At 38.3% G+C, this 15,388-nt stretch overlaps 1 long non-coding RNA gene and 1 pseudogene across 1 annotated transcript; both read left to right on the forward strand.

Moving 5' to 3' along the window:
- Positions 1 to 470: 470 nt before the first annotated feature.
- On the forward strand, positions 471 to 12,014 carry LOC122966948 (annotated as a pseudogene).
- On the forward strand, positions 6,647 to 8,105 carry LOC122966569. Its single transcript, XR_006398411.1, has 2 exons — positions 6,647 to 6,851; positions 7,920 to 8,105. It is a non-coding gene; the product is annotated as an uncharacterized LOC122966569 (long non-coding RNA).
- Positions 12,015 to 15,388: the final 3,374 nt, after the last annotated feature.

Raw genomic sequence — 15,388 nt, forward strand, 5'->3', positions numbered from 1 at the left:
CTAGCAGCTATAATGTAACACAATCACAACATCAAAAAAAATATTTTTTCCAATATCACAATATGGCACATGTATTCAAATTTATGTATAAATGCACTCAGCTGTGCTTCACTGTTATTAGACCAAAGTGATGAACAAACCTTGATTATTCTGTAGTTTTTTATTAGTTTTTTATTGTTGATTTTGTTGAAACATGATATGATATCAATACTATACATTTCCACTAATAAAATATAGCAAATTATTGTTCAGTCCTAATGTTGAAAATTATTTATAATTTATTATACAAACTTTTCATGTGTATACAGAGATCACAGAATGTTCAGTCATGAACACTAATTTAAATTCATGATTTCTGATCATGTTTCTTGATGATGACTGATCATGCTTACACATGGCATTTCATTTTATAATAGTATGGCACAATAACATGATATTGTTGTCCCATAGAAATACAGAATAGTACCATCATGGTAGTGACCAAATTACCATACCAGATTTTTATGGTGTTACCATGGCTTTCCAGGTGCAATCGTTGCAATCACATTATAATCAGTTTATAACAGCAGCTATATCTAATTAATGTATAGGTGTGTATTCTTTACATTTATAAACCTTAATTTTGTTGGATAAATTTCACAGCCAGGCCTCAGTTAATGCCAGTAAGAAATAAATGTGCAGACTTGAAATTAAATAACAATTATTATTATATCAAGCTTTATAATAATTTGGTTGAATCAAATTCATCTGCTTGTGTAAACTCCATGTGGCAGGAATTGGAGCTGTCAGGAGGCTTGATAAAGAGGAAGTTTCACTAACCGTTGGCAAACACATGTACATAATTTTACATAACTCAGACCACAGGAAATGACAATCTCAAGGGGAAATGGTTAATAAATTGGTTTAAACTGTTATTACTGGTATTTGTATTAGAAGCAGATCATAGTACACCACTGTGATGACTACTTTGACTACTGGGGAAAAGGGACTCAAGTCACAGTCACTTCTGGTAAGTAATAATCTAATTATTTAGAGTAAAGACGACTCAATATCTGTCTGGTTTATCATTAACTTTATGGTGATATATTTTGTACTTAAACTGGTGTGTATTCTGAAGTGAAAGCAAAGGAAGATCAGGGTAAAGTTTACTGAATAATTACAATAATCTTTTAGATGATACAAGCTGTAAAGTATTTTTTGTACTAAAGTGCTATTGAAACCTGTCACTGTGACTACTACTTTGACTACTGGGGAAAAGGAACAACAGTGACGGTCACAGCAGGTAAAATAAGAAGTTTTTGTTTACAGAATGAAAATGTAATAATTGCATTGTTTAATATAGCATATTTAGTCTTTGGTGCCATCACTGGCATCTTTAAGGTGCTTGTTTTTGTATGTTGGATGTGTTGGCATATTACACTGTGACAGTCGTTTTGATTACTGGGGAAAAGGCACGATGGTTACAATTACATCAGGTAAGTCAATCCTGTTTTCTTCTTAAATGTGTAGATTTTGATTTAAAAACTGTTTATTTTTTTAAGAAGTCCAGTTGTGATCCTACACACTTAATTCATTTCTAGAATATGTTAAATGCGTCATAAACAGTAGACTCAGTTGAAACTTTGGTGGTGAAAATCATCTTTTGTTTCATCTTCTGAATCCAAATTTGCAAAAGCCGGGGAAAATATGTCAGAGGGTAGATTGTCATGAAATAAGCTTCCATGGAAAGTGTAGTTAGCTGGGAACAGGTTTTTGTATGCAGTGGTTAACAATTTGTTAGACTGTGACAATGCTTTTGACTACTGGGGAAAAGGCACGATGGTCACCGTCACCTCAGGTATGTTCTTTTATTATTTCCGATTGAAGAAAGAAATTCCTAATCACATCATTAAAATATATATAATCATTTTCAGGTGGTCACAACTGTTGGCCAGTGATAAGACAGCCAACAGCATTTTGTAGCCTGACAAAGAACTGATCAAAAGTTTAAAACTCCTGACTGTTAACATAAGACAGTTAACATAAGTCTATCAACTGCTGTATATTTTAGTGTGATTTGAATTGTTTCCTGAATCACATTGTATGACATGAAGTAATGGGATAGTAATGGGTTTTTGTGAGAAGTGTGAATTGACTTACTTTACTGTGACAACTGGGCTTTTGACTACTGGGGAAAAGGCACTATGGTAACAGTAACATCAGGTAAAATATGTACCATTTAAAATCTACAGCAGGATGTGTTTCAAACTGTGAAAAGTCATGTTTAAGTTATACTGTAACTTCTCTGTATTGTAAAGCAAAGTGTTTTTAACATGAGAAAAGTCAAAACAGCGATATTCTCAGTAGGATACGATGAAGGATATTTTTGGCAAATTTATATTTTGGTCGTTAAAGTGAATTTTATAACAAAACAGGGTTAATTAAATGTAAAGGTTAACTTTTTACGCAGGCCATTAGTAGATGTAGCGTTTTTATACTAACAGTTAAGTAGATTCAGCACTGTGCTACTACGGTGCTTTTGACTACTGGGGAAAGGGTACAACAGTAACTGTTTCATCAGGTAAGAATACTCTTTGATCTCATAAATAATCGCTAAATCGAAACAAAAGAAATATGTTTTTGTGACAAATTGTTCCTACTGGCACTTATAATGTGACTGCAATCAACACGGTCAGTTGATCGGTCGTTTATCCGTTTATCCGATCCGTGCTGCAATTTCAAAATTACAAATAATTATTGTTTTAGATGTTGTTAAAGTTATGCATTGAAAGAGATTTACCTATTCTATATGGAATAACAAAATCACACAAATAATGTTATTTAGGTGTGTTAATCTTAGTGCAACATAAAATGTCTAAATAAATGGGATCGGGTGACAAAGGTCCGCGTATGGAGGGAACTTTATATTTCCAATTTCACCATTTAAAAAGGTAATGGTTTTCATGCTGTGCTTTGTTATACGACTGTATCAACTCAATTGTACATCTCTTTGTTGTAACCGGTTCTTGGTGAAAAATAACTATTATGTTAAAATTAAATTTAATTTTGATATGTTAATTACATGTCTGCTTTTCCCCTCTTTAGCCACACCACGTGCACCGACTCTGTTTCCCCTGGCACCATGTGGCTCTGGGACTGGAGACATGGTCACTCTTGGCTGCCTCGCCACCGAGTTCACACCCAGCTCAGTGACCTTCTCATGGACCAAAAGTGGGACTGCCCTGACTGACTTCATCCAGTATCCTCCAGTACAGAAAGACGGACTTTATATGGGAGTCAGTGAAGCCCAAGTGAGCAGACAGGACTGGGAGGCAAAGCAATCTTTTCATTGTGTTGTGACACATCCAGAGGGAACTGTTGACGTCCAAATACCTCAGACTGAACCACGTAAGACTTATCCCATGTCATATATTATTACAAATTACTTTAAATAGTTGATATAGATATAGAATAGTTGAACTAGAGTTTTTAGCATGACAGTGTTGTTAACATATTTTATAACTGTGCAAAAAAATGTACATGCAGTTTGGGAATAATAACTGATTGATTATGTCATACTGGATTTCATTTAATTTTGCTTTTTTACAAAATCATTTGGTGACCTTATGTCAAATAACTAGTGAATAACTATTCAAGTTACAAAACTCTTGCTGTTATAATAATTTTATAATAAATGTATTTATATATCACAATTCATGCAATAAATGCAGATCCGAGTGCTTTACCAGATAAAATGAAAGACTAAAAGATGAGAAGGAAACTATAATAAAGTTATAAGTCAGTGTTATTGTTGTAGTTTGTCTATAGGCAGTTCATTTCTATTACTTTGCTTTATTGGTTTTTCTGAGAAACATTATTGGAGAACTGTCAAAATATTAAATAGTGTGACATAATCTCAGATATTTTTAATTGCAGAATCAGTAGGCCTAGCAGGCAAAACAAACAGTGAGGTGGAATAAAAAGGCTGAAGCTTGCTCATGTATATTCAGCTGCTGACTTTCTCTCACCTGTCCAAGAGCAGATTATTGCAAAGTGTTCTGCTTCTGTCCATCTATCTGCATAATAGTTCTTGTTCTTCTTGATCTCTGTCTGCTTTCACGTTCACTGTATGTTGTTAATTAACATTCACTGTTCATAAAAAATGTTTAATCTGTGTTTGCTTGCCTGAACAGTCAATGTATATGCAGAAGCGAGCGTATACTGTCAAAAGTATGTTATAATTGTTTGTTTTTTTTCCATGGAAATTTCCTTTTGACTCTTTCTGCACACTTGAGTAACAAGTTAAATGTTAATTTGAGGAGAGTAATCAGTATGTTCACGTGTACATGAAAGTTGCATAACATACACTAGTACAGAAAAGTCTATAGATTAAATGGACATTGTAGCAAACTGTTCACCTCTGCTTCTGCATATATGAATATATTATTCCTGGCTTCCACATACATATATTTGTGTATATGTGTGTTTTTCAGCAGTTTTTGAGTTGCCAACTCTTAAAGTGCTGGCCTCCACTGATGATGGAAGCGAGGCTTCCTTCTCCTGCTATGCCAAATATTTCTCACCAGAAGAATATGAGATCAAATGGCTGAAAGATGACGGGGATGTCTTCGACAAAGTATATGAGATCAAAACACCCATTAAGGAAAGCCAGACCACCGATGGAAAGACACTGTACAGTGTAGCAAGTTTTCTCATGGTACCCACCAGTGACTTGAGACCTAATTCCACTAAGTTTACATGTGAGTTTAAGTTGAAAAATGAAAACGCATTTGTGAATTCAACTGTGACCTACGGAGGGTCATGTCCTGAGCCAAGTGAGTATATTTCTTTTTTTTTTTTTAAATGATGTAAATTCAATTTCAATTCTAATGCTTTTGCAGCCATGTTCATTCAATAATTGTTAAATAATTCTTCACTCTACATAACCAGCTGGATGTGAAGTACTAGATGTGGAAGTAGAGATCAAAGGCCCCACAATGACGGACATGTTTGTAGAGAGTAAAGGAACTTTAGTATGTCAAGTCAAGATAAACAAGCCACAGGTCACGAAGGTTTTTTGGGAGGATGAGGACGGAAAGAGAATGATTGAAAAATCAGTCCCCGCTGATGGATTTCAAGGCCTGATTGACGTTCCACTTGACATCACATATGACGAATGGACTGCTGGGATAAAACGTGTCTGCGTTGTTCAACATACAGATTTACAGATAAAGACAGCGTATGAAAGGAGGACTGGTAGGAAAACCACAATTTTATACTAAAATCCTATGTTTGACTCTCATTGTCATTTTGTATATTTGTGTATATGATGTCATACAGTAGGTACTTTTATCTGTGGCGAGAGGCCTAATTGTTTTCTCATGCTTGCAGTAGGACTTGAACAGCATCCTTCGGTGTTCATGCTGGTTCCAGTAGAACAGGCTAATAAAGAAACGGTGACCCTGACTTGCTTTGTGAAAGGCTTCTACCCCAAGGAGGTGTTGGTGTCTTGGCTTGTTGATGATGTGCCAGCAGACTCAAATTACGATATCAGTACCACAAACCCTGTAGAGAGCAATGGATCCTATTCTGTCTATGGCCAGTTAACACTCAGCCTTGACGATTGGAAGGACAGTGACAAGGTGTATAGCTGTGTAGTTTACCATGAATCTCTGAAAAACACAACTAAAGCCATCGTCAGGTCCATGGCGCAAAGATCATCTGCGCAAACCAATCTGGTCAACCTCAACATGGAGGTCCATTAGATGTTATTTTGTGTTGCTGTGTCTTCTGCTGTTTGTTGTTTAATGTTTGTTGCTTGTGATATGACATTGTGTTTGTCTTGTTAATGCAGATTTAAAATCAAAATAAAAAAAAAAACACTTTGCAACTGTTGTTGTATGTCACATGCATTTCATGTCTTTATTTGGAACTACATGTTTATTGAATGTGTGCTGTCATAGTGTAATGCATCATAGATTAGGTGAAAATATCAGCATATTTGAGTTTTAAAGCATAGTGACATGACAGTATATCAGTTCATCAGTTATTACACCCTCTGATATTGTATTTACTAGAATAACACCACATACACCCTACCACATTTAGGTAATAATTACATATTTTTAAAAACATGTGTTATATATTCATGTTTATTTGTAGCTAGTTTATTAATATTGTCTCTGTGACTTGTCTTTGTGTACATGTGTTTCCTCTACTGGGTCTTGCACCCTCAACACAAGAGAGATGGTTGTCAAGGTCTGACTCAGTCGCTGTGGTCTCTCAGTCATATTATAACGATACTGATTCTCAAGCCAAGTAATGCATGCCACACCAATAATGGGGTCTTTCAAAAGCAATTCAGGATCTTTTTAGGGCCACTGTAATTAACATAATCAACATTTTAGAGGGACACATTTGACGATTAGGCCTTATGGTACACTCATAATAATGTAATAAGTAATAAGATATATGCCAGAGCTGGTTTTTTTAAATTGTGGTTGTCTTTTTTATACTTGATACTTTTTTATACTTTATAATTGATTGCGTGACTGACTGATTGATTCAATGATTGAATCCACTCTAACCTGTGAGCTTATAGAATATATCATCCTACTAAGAGAAGTAGAATTGAGATAATGAGGAATGAAATGGTCATTGTCTCATGAGCTATTGTTGAAAGCTGGGTGTGGATTATCTCAAGTATTAATTGACATATTGCAGTGTGTCCAGATGAGGTGAACAACAATGGCAGCTGTGCCACGGATCCAGGAACAGATCAAGAACAAGATGACATGGGGAGTACAGCCATCACTTTCATTCTTCTCTTCCTCATCAGTCTGCTGTTCAGCATTGTAACCACTGCTTTCAAGGTAATTATGAGTTTATATGTTAGAGTTGTGCACAGATTTAACTCAACAAGAGAAAGACAACTGAGTAAATAATTTTATGGAAATAACTCAGATGGATTGATAGAATTGTTGTCATTTTAAAAATGTAATAGTCATTGTAATGTTATCACATCACAACTACCAACTACACCTAAATGTCATAAATCATTATGAATGTTTGACAACATCTTGTTGATGTAATAAATATTTTAATTGTCACTCTTTACCCACTACATCACTCTTTTATTACATTACATTTTAGATTCTTGGAAAAATTCTAAAAAGCAAAATCTCAACTATCGGTTATGTATTAATTTACAGGGGTCGGATACAATAACAGCAACGCCTGAACACTTTCATGCATTCAAGCATTACAAACTTAAAATAAAAATCACATTTGTAAAGCATTAAGAGTTTACAGACTATATATAGACTGAATCAACTGTGTAGTAACTAGTGGTATTTTGAGTCATACTTCAACGATTTAACATCGCGAGCCCCTCAGTGACAATGTTTATTTCAGATTTGGGGGCTTTTATACTAAATTGCACTATGTCTTGCAGGTTTTATTTTTCTTTTTTGTCTTTTTCTTGTGTGTTAAATTCTATCCCCAAATAGTTGTTTTCTCATTAGTTAATTAAACTAAAAAAATAAGTGCAGCAAACTACAACAGAAGCCAGTTGTAACATTTTGTTTGTGCCATGCTTCGATGCATTTATTTTTCAAATCGTCAGGGAAAGAAATGGTGCAATGCCTCATTTAACAATAATTTTCTAAAAAAGTAGACCCAATGATGCATATGAAATCCAAAATAAATATTTAGATTCCAGCTGTAAATGTCCTCCATAAAATGTGAAGAACATCACTCAGGCCAGATTGAGGATTCATGTTTATGATATTTAATGATGCAGCTTTATTTTAACTAGAGTATACATACATTAGTCATATAATACATTTGTAATAACTACACATTTAAATGGTGACAAGTAGTAAGTATGTGATCGTTTTGATGCAGTGTTACTGATACATATTTCTTTCTTTTCTTTTCAGGTCAAATGAAATGAGGTGAACTTTCTGTAAAAAAAAAAAAAAAACCAACAAAAAAAACAATTTTTCTTGCATTGTTTCTTACAATCTTAAAGTATTATGTAAGTAATCTCAATTGTCCTTTTTTCCAATTTAATCACAAAATCTTCTGTCTTTTTGAAAATAAATGTTTAAGTGAAGATAACCATTGATGTTGTTCCTCCAACTTTTGTCTCTCTTAAGAAAATGTTCTTATTATCTCTAGTTTTACTTTTAAACATTCATTAAATAATACTCATTACAGTATTATTTCTTCTGTTTGTTTTTTTTACTATTTTTACTGTGTGTTATTTATCAGTTATGCTTGTCACCTCCCCAGCACCTGGAATCAACAGACCATGTTCAACCCAATGTGCAAATTGGGATTTAGTTCTCGAGTCTATTATTAATAGTCTATTATTAATAGATTCGAGAACTAAAACCTTAAGCAATGTCATAAGGAGCCATGTAAAAGCTATGTGATGTGAAGATATGTAAACTGATATGAGACATTTAAATGTGCAATGTGTTTCCCTTACTGGCATAACCACACCTCACACCTGGTGTGTGTGATGCATCGTTGCTCTGTGCCACGTTTCACTTCTGTATTTGGTACTTTTTTGGGACCTGGGTGTTACTCAATGCTTCCGCCTGTTGCTAACCCTAATCACTCTGCCCTGTCATGCTGCAACATACGCACAACAGACTTCCAGCCTTATCTCCACCTGACTTTAAGATACCAAACACTGTAAACGTACAACTCTGCCATCTAGCCTAAATACAAAGATATTACACTCAGAATTGTGACTACAATCTGAAGGTATGTATAATTAAAGAGATCAAATCAGCTAAAAATTTTAAAAATGTCCAACAATGTGGAATAATACATGAAAATAAATAATAATCTCTTTTCTATTTCAGGACAAATTGTCTCTCTAAACATCACATTATACCCTGTTTGGGAAGGCAAATTCAGGACCTCAGCAGTCAAACTTGTTTGCACCATAAGTGAGTTCTTTCCAGACGCACTGAGTGTGACGTGGCAACAGGACAACCGACCCTCAAACACTGGGCCAACCCAAAGGAAGCTGCAGAGTGTGGAGGGAGTGGAGAAGACCGAATAAATCAGAGTGGGAAAAAGGCTCAAATTTTTCATGCAATTCTACGCACAACGACAAAGACTTTACAAAATCCATAAGTATTTGTGAAAGTAAGTATGTACAGCTATTGTCACAGCACACTATGAAAATTGCTGACATATAGTTTTAATTTCAAAAATGTAATAAACTAAATTCAATGAGATTAACATTTTGGCCAAACACATTTTTTTTCTGGCAGTATACGGAAGAGCTCCTCCTTCCATTCATGTGGAGCTTCAAGTCAGTAGAGATGGCAACGTCTAAAGTGAAAGCAAAATATAAGGTCCACACTGCCTTTGATGCCAACGTGACCTGGCTTATGAATAACAAACCTCTGCCCAATAACCAAGTGATCCAGACCACAAACTCAACTCATATAATCAGCAGTCTGACAGTTTCCATAAGTCAGTGGAAAACAATGAAGCCTCTAAAATGTAAAGCTGAACATGCATGCTTCTTATCCGCTGAGAAGACCATAAATGTTCCAGGTAAGAGGACTAGACAAAATATAAATCAGGTGTGTTTTGAGAGTGAAGGATCTAAAAGAGAACATTTGCTTTGTTTCTTGTTATTATCCTCCGGGGCCTCCAGTTACATGTCCATCAGTGGAGATCAGGAGATTTCTCTGTCTCTGAATAAAAATGTCAAAAAGACCATCAGCCTCTGCTCAGGTAAAATTAAAACATATTCCATAATCATATAGATGCATTAATTGTCAAATGAATACATTCACACTATTTCTGAATCATCCTTTAAAGAATCTGAGACATATGTTTCTCTTTACTCATTACTTGATGATTGCATTTCTCCCCCTTTAATGTCTTTTTTCAGTAACTCCACCATCATACCAAATAGTTGGTGTGTATATTTGGGGACCACCAGTCCAGCAGCTTCAGAACAAGGGAAAGGTGACTATCACCTGTCTTCTGGTTGGCCCTCGTCTTAATGATATTCCAAAGTAGGAAAGTAGGTGGGAACAAATATTCTTCGAATGTGTATATGGAGCCACCAGTGAGTCACAGGAATGGGACAGAAACTTTGCAGAGCTTCCTCAATGTGTCAGTAGAGGATTGGCACACATATAAACAAGTGTCTTGTGAGGAAAAGCACAAATGTTCCAACCAGGGCTACGAGGACCATATCAGCAAAAACAGAGGTATTGTTATATGTAAAATGCATGAAGTTGAATCTTTACAATTCATTAGTGCTGTTTCTGAATTTCTAGAGTTCAGCATATTTTAAGAAGACAAGATTGCATGAGAAACTCAACAGCTAAAAATTATATTCTCTATGATGCTGAATGTGACTAAATGATGAGATTGAAAGAGCCAAAATAGAAATATTTATTGTTGTCTTCTCTTTGTGTTTCTTAAGAGCTACATCCACCAACAGTGAAAATAATACAACCTACAGTCTCTGAGCTGTCTACGTCAGACATCCTCACACTGGTTTGCCTAGTTTCTGGATTTTTCCCATCTAAATTCATAGTGAACTGGGAGAAGGATGGCCATAGACCTCCATCAACTCAGTACACTAACAGCCCTGTATGGAAATTAAATACAGGGAGCAGTTTTTCAATGAGCAGCAGATTAAACACATCTAAAACCAAGGACCAGGAATCGACCTATTCTTGTGTTGTCAGACATGAGTCATCTGTAATGCCTTTAAAAGCACTATAACGGATGGGTTTGGTGAGCAGAGACTTAACATTCAGCAAAATTTCAGTCCACTAGTGTTGTTAAAAACATCTTAAGAGTCTGTAATTCTTCCCGGTTTAGTGTTACTAAAAAGCAGTTGTTTTTTTCAAATTCCAAGAATATTTATTTCTTACTCTCCTACTTTATAAGTATTCCATGATTTTTCTTCCTCCATGACCATGTATGACTTTATTCTCCAGCCACTGTGACACCCACCCAACCCTCAGCCACCTTGCTTGAGGGCTCTGGTGAACTTAGATGCCTGGTGTTCGGCTTCAGTCCTGCTTCCATTAACATCACTTGGTTCCTTGATGACACCTGGGAGCTGTTGGACTACAGCACCAGCCAACCCCACAGAGGCCAAGACAGAAAGTTCAGCATCCGAAGTCGCCTTCGTCTGTCCCAATCCAACTGGTTATCCGGGGCGGTCCACACCTGCAGGGTGACACATACAACCATCATTCTAGCCCTGAATATATCTAAACCAGGTGCCAGTTAGTCCACTGATCCACATCTTTCTTGCACATTCATTTTTCATATACCTAACCACCTATTTCACACATTTGTGAGTCAGTAACAACACTGACAGATCTCATTTTAATTCTGTCACAGAAATCTTGGAGAACTGCGGTTTCTTAGATGACATCATGCATGCCAATGTTAACCAGGACTTAGGAGTGGAAAGCTGGTATATGGCTTTCATGTTCCTCCTGTTTTTCCTCATCTCCATGGTCTATGGTGTCTTGGCTACAATGATCAAGGTGAGATACAGGAGCTGAGGTACTTTTGGTATTTTAAGGTAATCTCACTGTACAGTATGTAATCTCACTTGTATGGTTTTGTTATCTCTGCAGTTTTTACTATTGTCATTATTCTAAACTTTATCAATATTGATATTTTTCTGTAGTTTAAATTAAACTTTTTTTTAATATACTTTTATGCAAGACAAAACTTTCACCAGATCCTGACACATTCCCTGTGGGGTTTTTTTCCCTTTTAGACTAAGTGATGATGACCACAGGACAACTCCAATTTCATGATCTTAATGTGGACTTTTGACAGCACATGGCCGGAATAGCTTTAAAGTCTGGTGAACTCATTTTCATTTTATTGTTTTTTTCTCTCATTTTAGTATATAGAATTTGTTGATACTATATTGATTTCTTTTTATGTTTCAGCTTTATAGTTGGTGTGGCATGTATATGTGTAAGAAAGGAAAAAAATAAATAAATGAAGCTGTAAATTCTGACTTTGAAATATCAATGTCACAAACAAATATTCTATCACTGGATTTGTTCTTGTATTTAGAAAATAAAGATTCAAATATGAACAACAATGTTTGTCATAATTTTCCTCATGGATTAAAATTATATATACTGCTATAAAACTGTATTTATTCCTCAGTGATATACTTGGTACTACAGTATACCCTTTCACAATACCAACACCCCCTGCATTATTCAGATTGTCCACAAGAGGGAGACAAATATCTAAATGCAGCAGTGGTGACTTGCCACCTTTATGTGAAACACTAGATGTGTGGTAATTTGAAGATGCTGACAGGTCTGAACTGGACTTACTGAAGAGTATACAGAGGTACATTCACTTGAAAACACAAACAGAGACTGTTTTTGTATCTCTTCTCCTTTCCATCCATACACAGAGACTCTGTAAATGTGTGCACACTCTGAATTAGAGCTTCGTGTTTGTGTCTGCATTTGTGTACCTTGTGGGTTTAAAGGAATTCATATCTGAGAGGGATGACACTAAGCACATCCAGACTTACTATTGGCTACCTCTGGAGTGACCTGGCACTGTGTGTGCCCCGATTGGCTGGGGACACCACGGCAGACAGCCAAAATCTTAGATGCTTTTGCTAGGATGAAGTCACAGCATGCTGTTGCCAGTCTAAGTGCCAAGGGGCCAGCAATAGGGAAGCAGGGCACTATGCCCAGCATGCTGCCTGAGAGTGTCTCCCTGTCTAACACCCCTATACCCTCCCATCCTTTTATGCCAAGCCCCCCTCCCACTAGGTCCTTGCTTGACCCCATCGGTGTGTCCATATAAACCAGGGACAAGTAATGACTAAACAGCCACAAATACAGGAGAACTACTTTCTCTCTACAACTACTATTAAGGCACCACTGAGCCACAAACTGCCCAGTGGCTACAGTAGAAGGCTGTGGTTTTACTGATGTTGAAGAAAGTCACTCAAGTCCTTGTTCAAAGTTTGCTGTGGTGGAAGTGGTTTAATAGCATTCCGGAAATGCGGTCAGCTTACCGACACAGAGCTGGTCTGATACAGTAGACTGACTCAGAGCAGAGGGGATGGAAACACTTTATACCATAAGATCAAACAAAAGGTAGGGAGGTAGGGCATTTGCATACAGGATCAAGGCAGCGTAGTAAGGGGGGGGAACTCTCAAGTAGGTGAAATCAAGGGGGCAAAAACAGGTGGGGTTGCTGCAGGATCAAAAAGGTAAAATCAGCAGGGGTCAAAGGCAGGAAAGACACACAGTTGGCATCTTGTTGATCAAGGAGTTGTTCCCAGACATCACTTGATTATCAAGTCTCTACCCAAATGTGTATTTTCTTCTTCACTGAGCAGCTCCCAACATTGAATGTGTTGAACTAAATATGAAGAATTGCAATGCAGAGATGAGCATGCATGCTTAGTCAGCTTTACCTGATAAGTAAAGATTTGTTCTTATTATCTTATCTAATCTTATCTGGAGCTATCAAGAGAGAGAAGCAGCCTGTTGAATATTCAGCTTTTTCTGGGTTATTCTCTTCAGTTCTGCTGTGTTCCTCCTCCGTTCTCTGGCATCAAGGAGATAAATCTATCCTCCCAAGAGGAGATAGATTTGTGTGTGTGTTCACATGTTGAAAATGTTTTAATAAAAACACTGAGCGTGGTGCTACAACCTCTGTGTGATTGAGGCATGAAAGTCTTCTTCTACTTAAATGACCTCATTGTCATGGCCAGTGAGAATGGACCATTTTCCAAGCAGCCAGGTTTGTGTTGCCATCAACTGGAAGAAGAGCACCCCCCAGTCACACCAGCAGGCTGAGTATTTGGGAGTCATGCTCGACTTGTTCAGGGTGCGAGTTGTTCTGTTGGAAACCAGACGGACAGCCCTGCAGCAGGCAGTCCTCAGACTGCAGCAGGGAGTGGCAGTGACAGCTTTGACTGTCATGCAGGCATTGGGGCTTATGGCAGCGGGCCATCCAGTTGTTCCACTGGGGCTCCTGCACATGCGCCATCTGCAAACAGTGGATCGCCAGCCTGCGCTTAGATCTCAAGAGGCACAAGCACCCCTTGGTGAATGTTCCCCCATCAGTGCTGGAGGACCTGCATTATTAGGGGTCTCCATAGCATCTCTTGGCAGGAACACCGCTGGGTCAAGTGACCTCCTACATTGCAGTGTTCACAGATGTGTCCCTGAAGGGGTGGGGATGCACCAGTCTGGGGAGAGCGATAGGTGATGTGGCCTTCAGGGGAAAAATGACACATCAACCTCCTTGAACTTCAGGTAATGCTCCTGGTTCTCCAACACTTCTTGACTCTGGTCAAGGGGAGACACGTGTTGGTGAGAACAGACAACCACGCCACGGTTGCCTACATCAGTCCAATCTGCAGCCCTGTTGATAATGGCCCTGTTGGTGTGGGCCTCAGAACACCTCATGTCTCTGAGAGCCCTCCATATTCCTGGTGTGGAAAAAAGGGGCGCTGACCTCATGTCGAGAGGCAGATTTGGAACCAGTTCAGGAGAGTGGAAGTGGACCAGTTCGTCAGTTGAAACAACACTCGCTGCTCACTCTGGTTCTCCCTGACGCCACAAGACAATCCACCCTTGGGGGTGGACATGTTTGAACATGCGCCATAGCCAAGGAGGCTGATTTAGACCTTTCCCACTCTTTATCTCATTCCCCCACTGCTGGAGAGAGTGAGACAAGAGCAGATGTTGGTCATCCTGATAGCCCTAGACTGCCATTCAGCGCTGTGGTACACAGAGATGACCTAGATGTTGGCGGCCCAGCCCTGGTCCATTCCCCAACTGTGGGGGGCTCTGTCCCAGGAGGCGGCCTCGATAGGCGCGCTGCCCATGTTAGGCCAAATTCTCCAGGCTTGGGAGGGACAGGCTGCTCGGCCAACGCGCATGGCCACTAATGAGAGCTGGCCTCAACGTTTCCCATTGTGATGAAACTGAAAGGAGATCGGCACCGCTTGGCTTTGGGACCAAACTTTGTGGTAAAAACACAGGCCGGTGGTTCATTGCCATGGGGGAGCTGCTGCTGAGGTGGCGACTGTGACATCTCCAGTCAATGATGAAAAAGCCTAGGCTGGAAACAGCACGGCCATGCTGTGTGTTGTCCCACTAGGAAGAGCCCGGCAGTCAGTGATGGCGGTGGTGGCCAGAGCAGCCTGTAGAGGGTAGCTGTCAGAGAAACAGTTGGAGGAAGAGGAAGTCCGGTTTATAAGCTCCCATAAGTTCAGACAACTTGCTGTCACCGAGTCATTGAAGAGAAAAGAGCTGGCCAGCCCACTCAGCATCAGAAAGTTCAAAGGATTTGAACTGAGCCTTTAGCATTTCAAATTTATCCTCCACCGGAGGGT

The sequence above is a fragment of the Thunnus albacares genome, chromosome 17, assembly GCF_914725855.1.
Source record: "Thunnus albacares chromosome 17, fThuAlb1.1, whole genome shotgun sequence".
NCBI classification, from domain to species: domain Eukaryota; kingdom Metazoa; phylum Chordata; class Actinopteri; order Scombriformes; family Scombridae; genus Thunnus; species Thunnus albacares.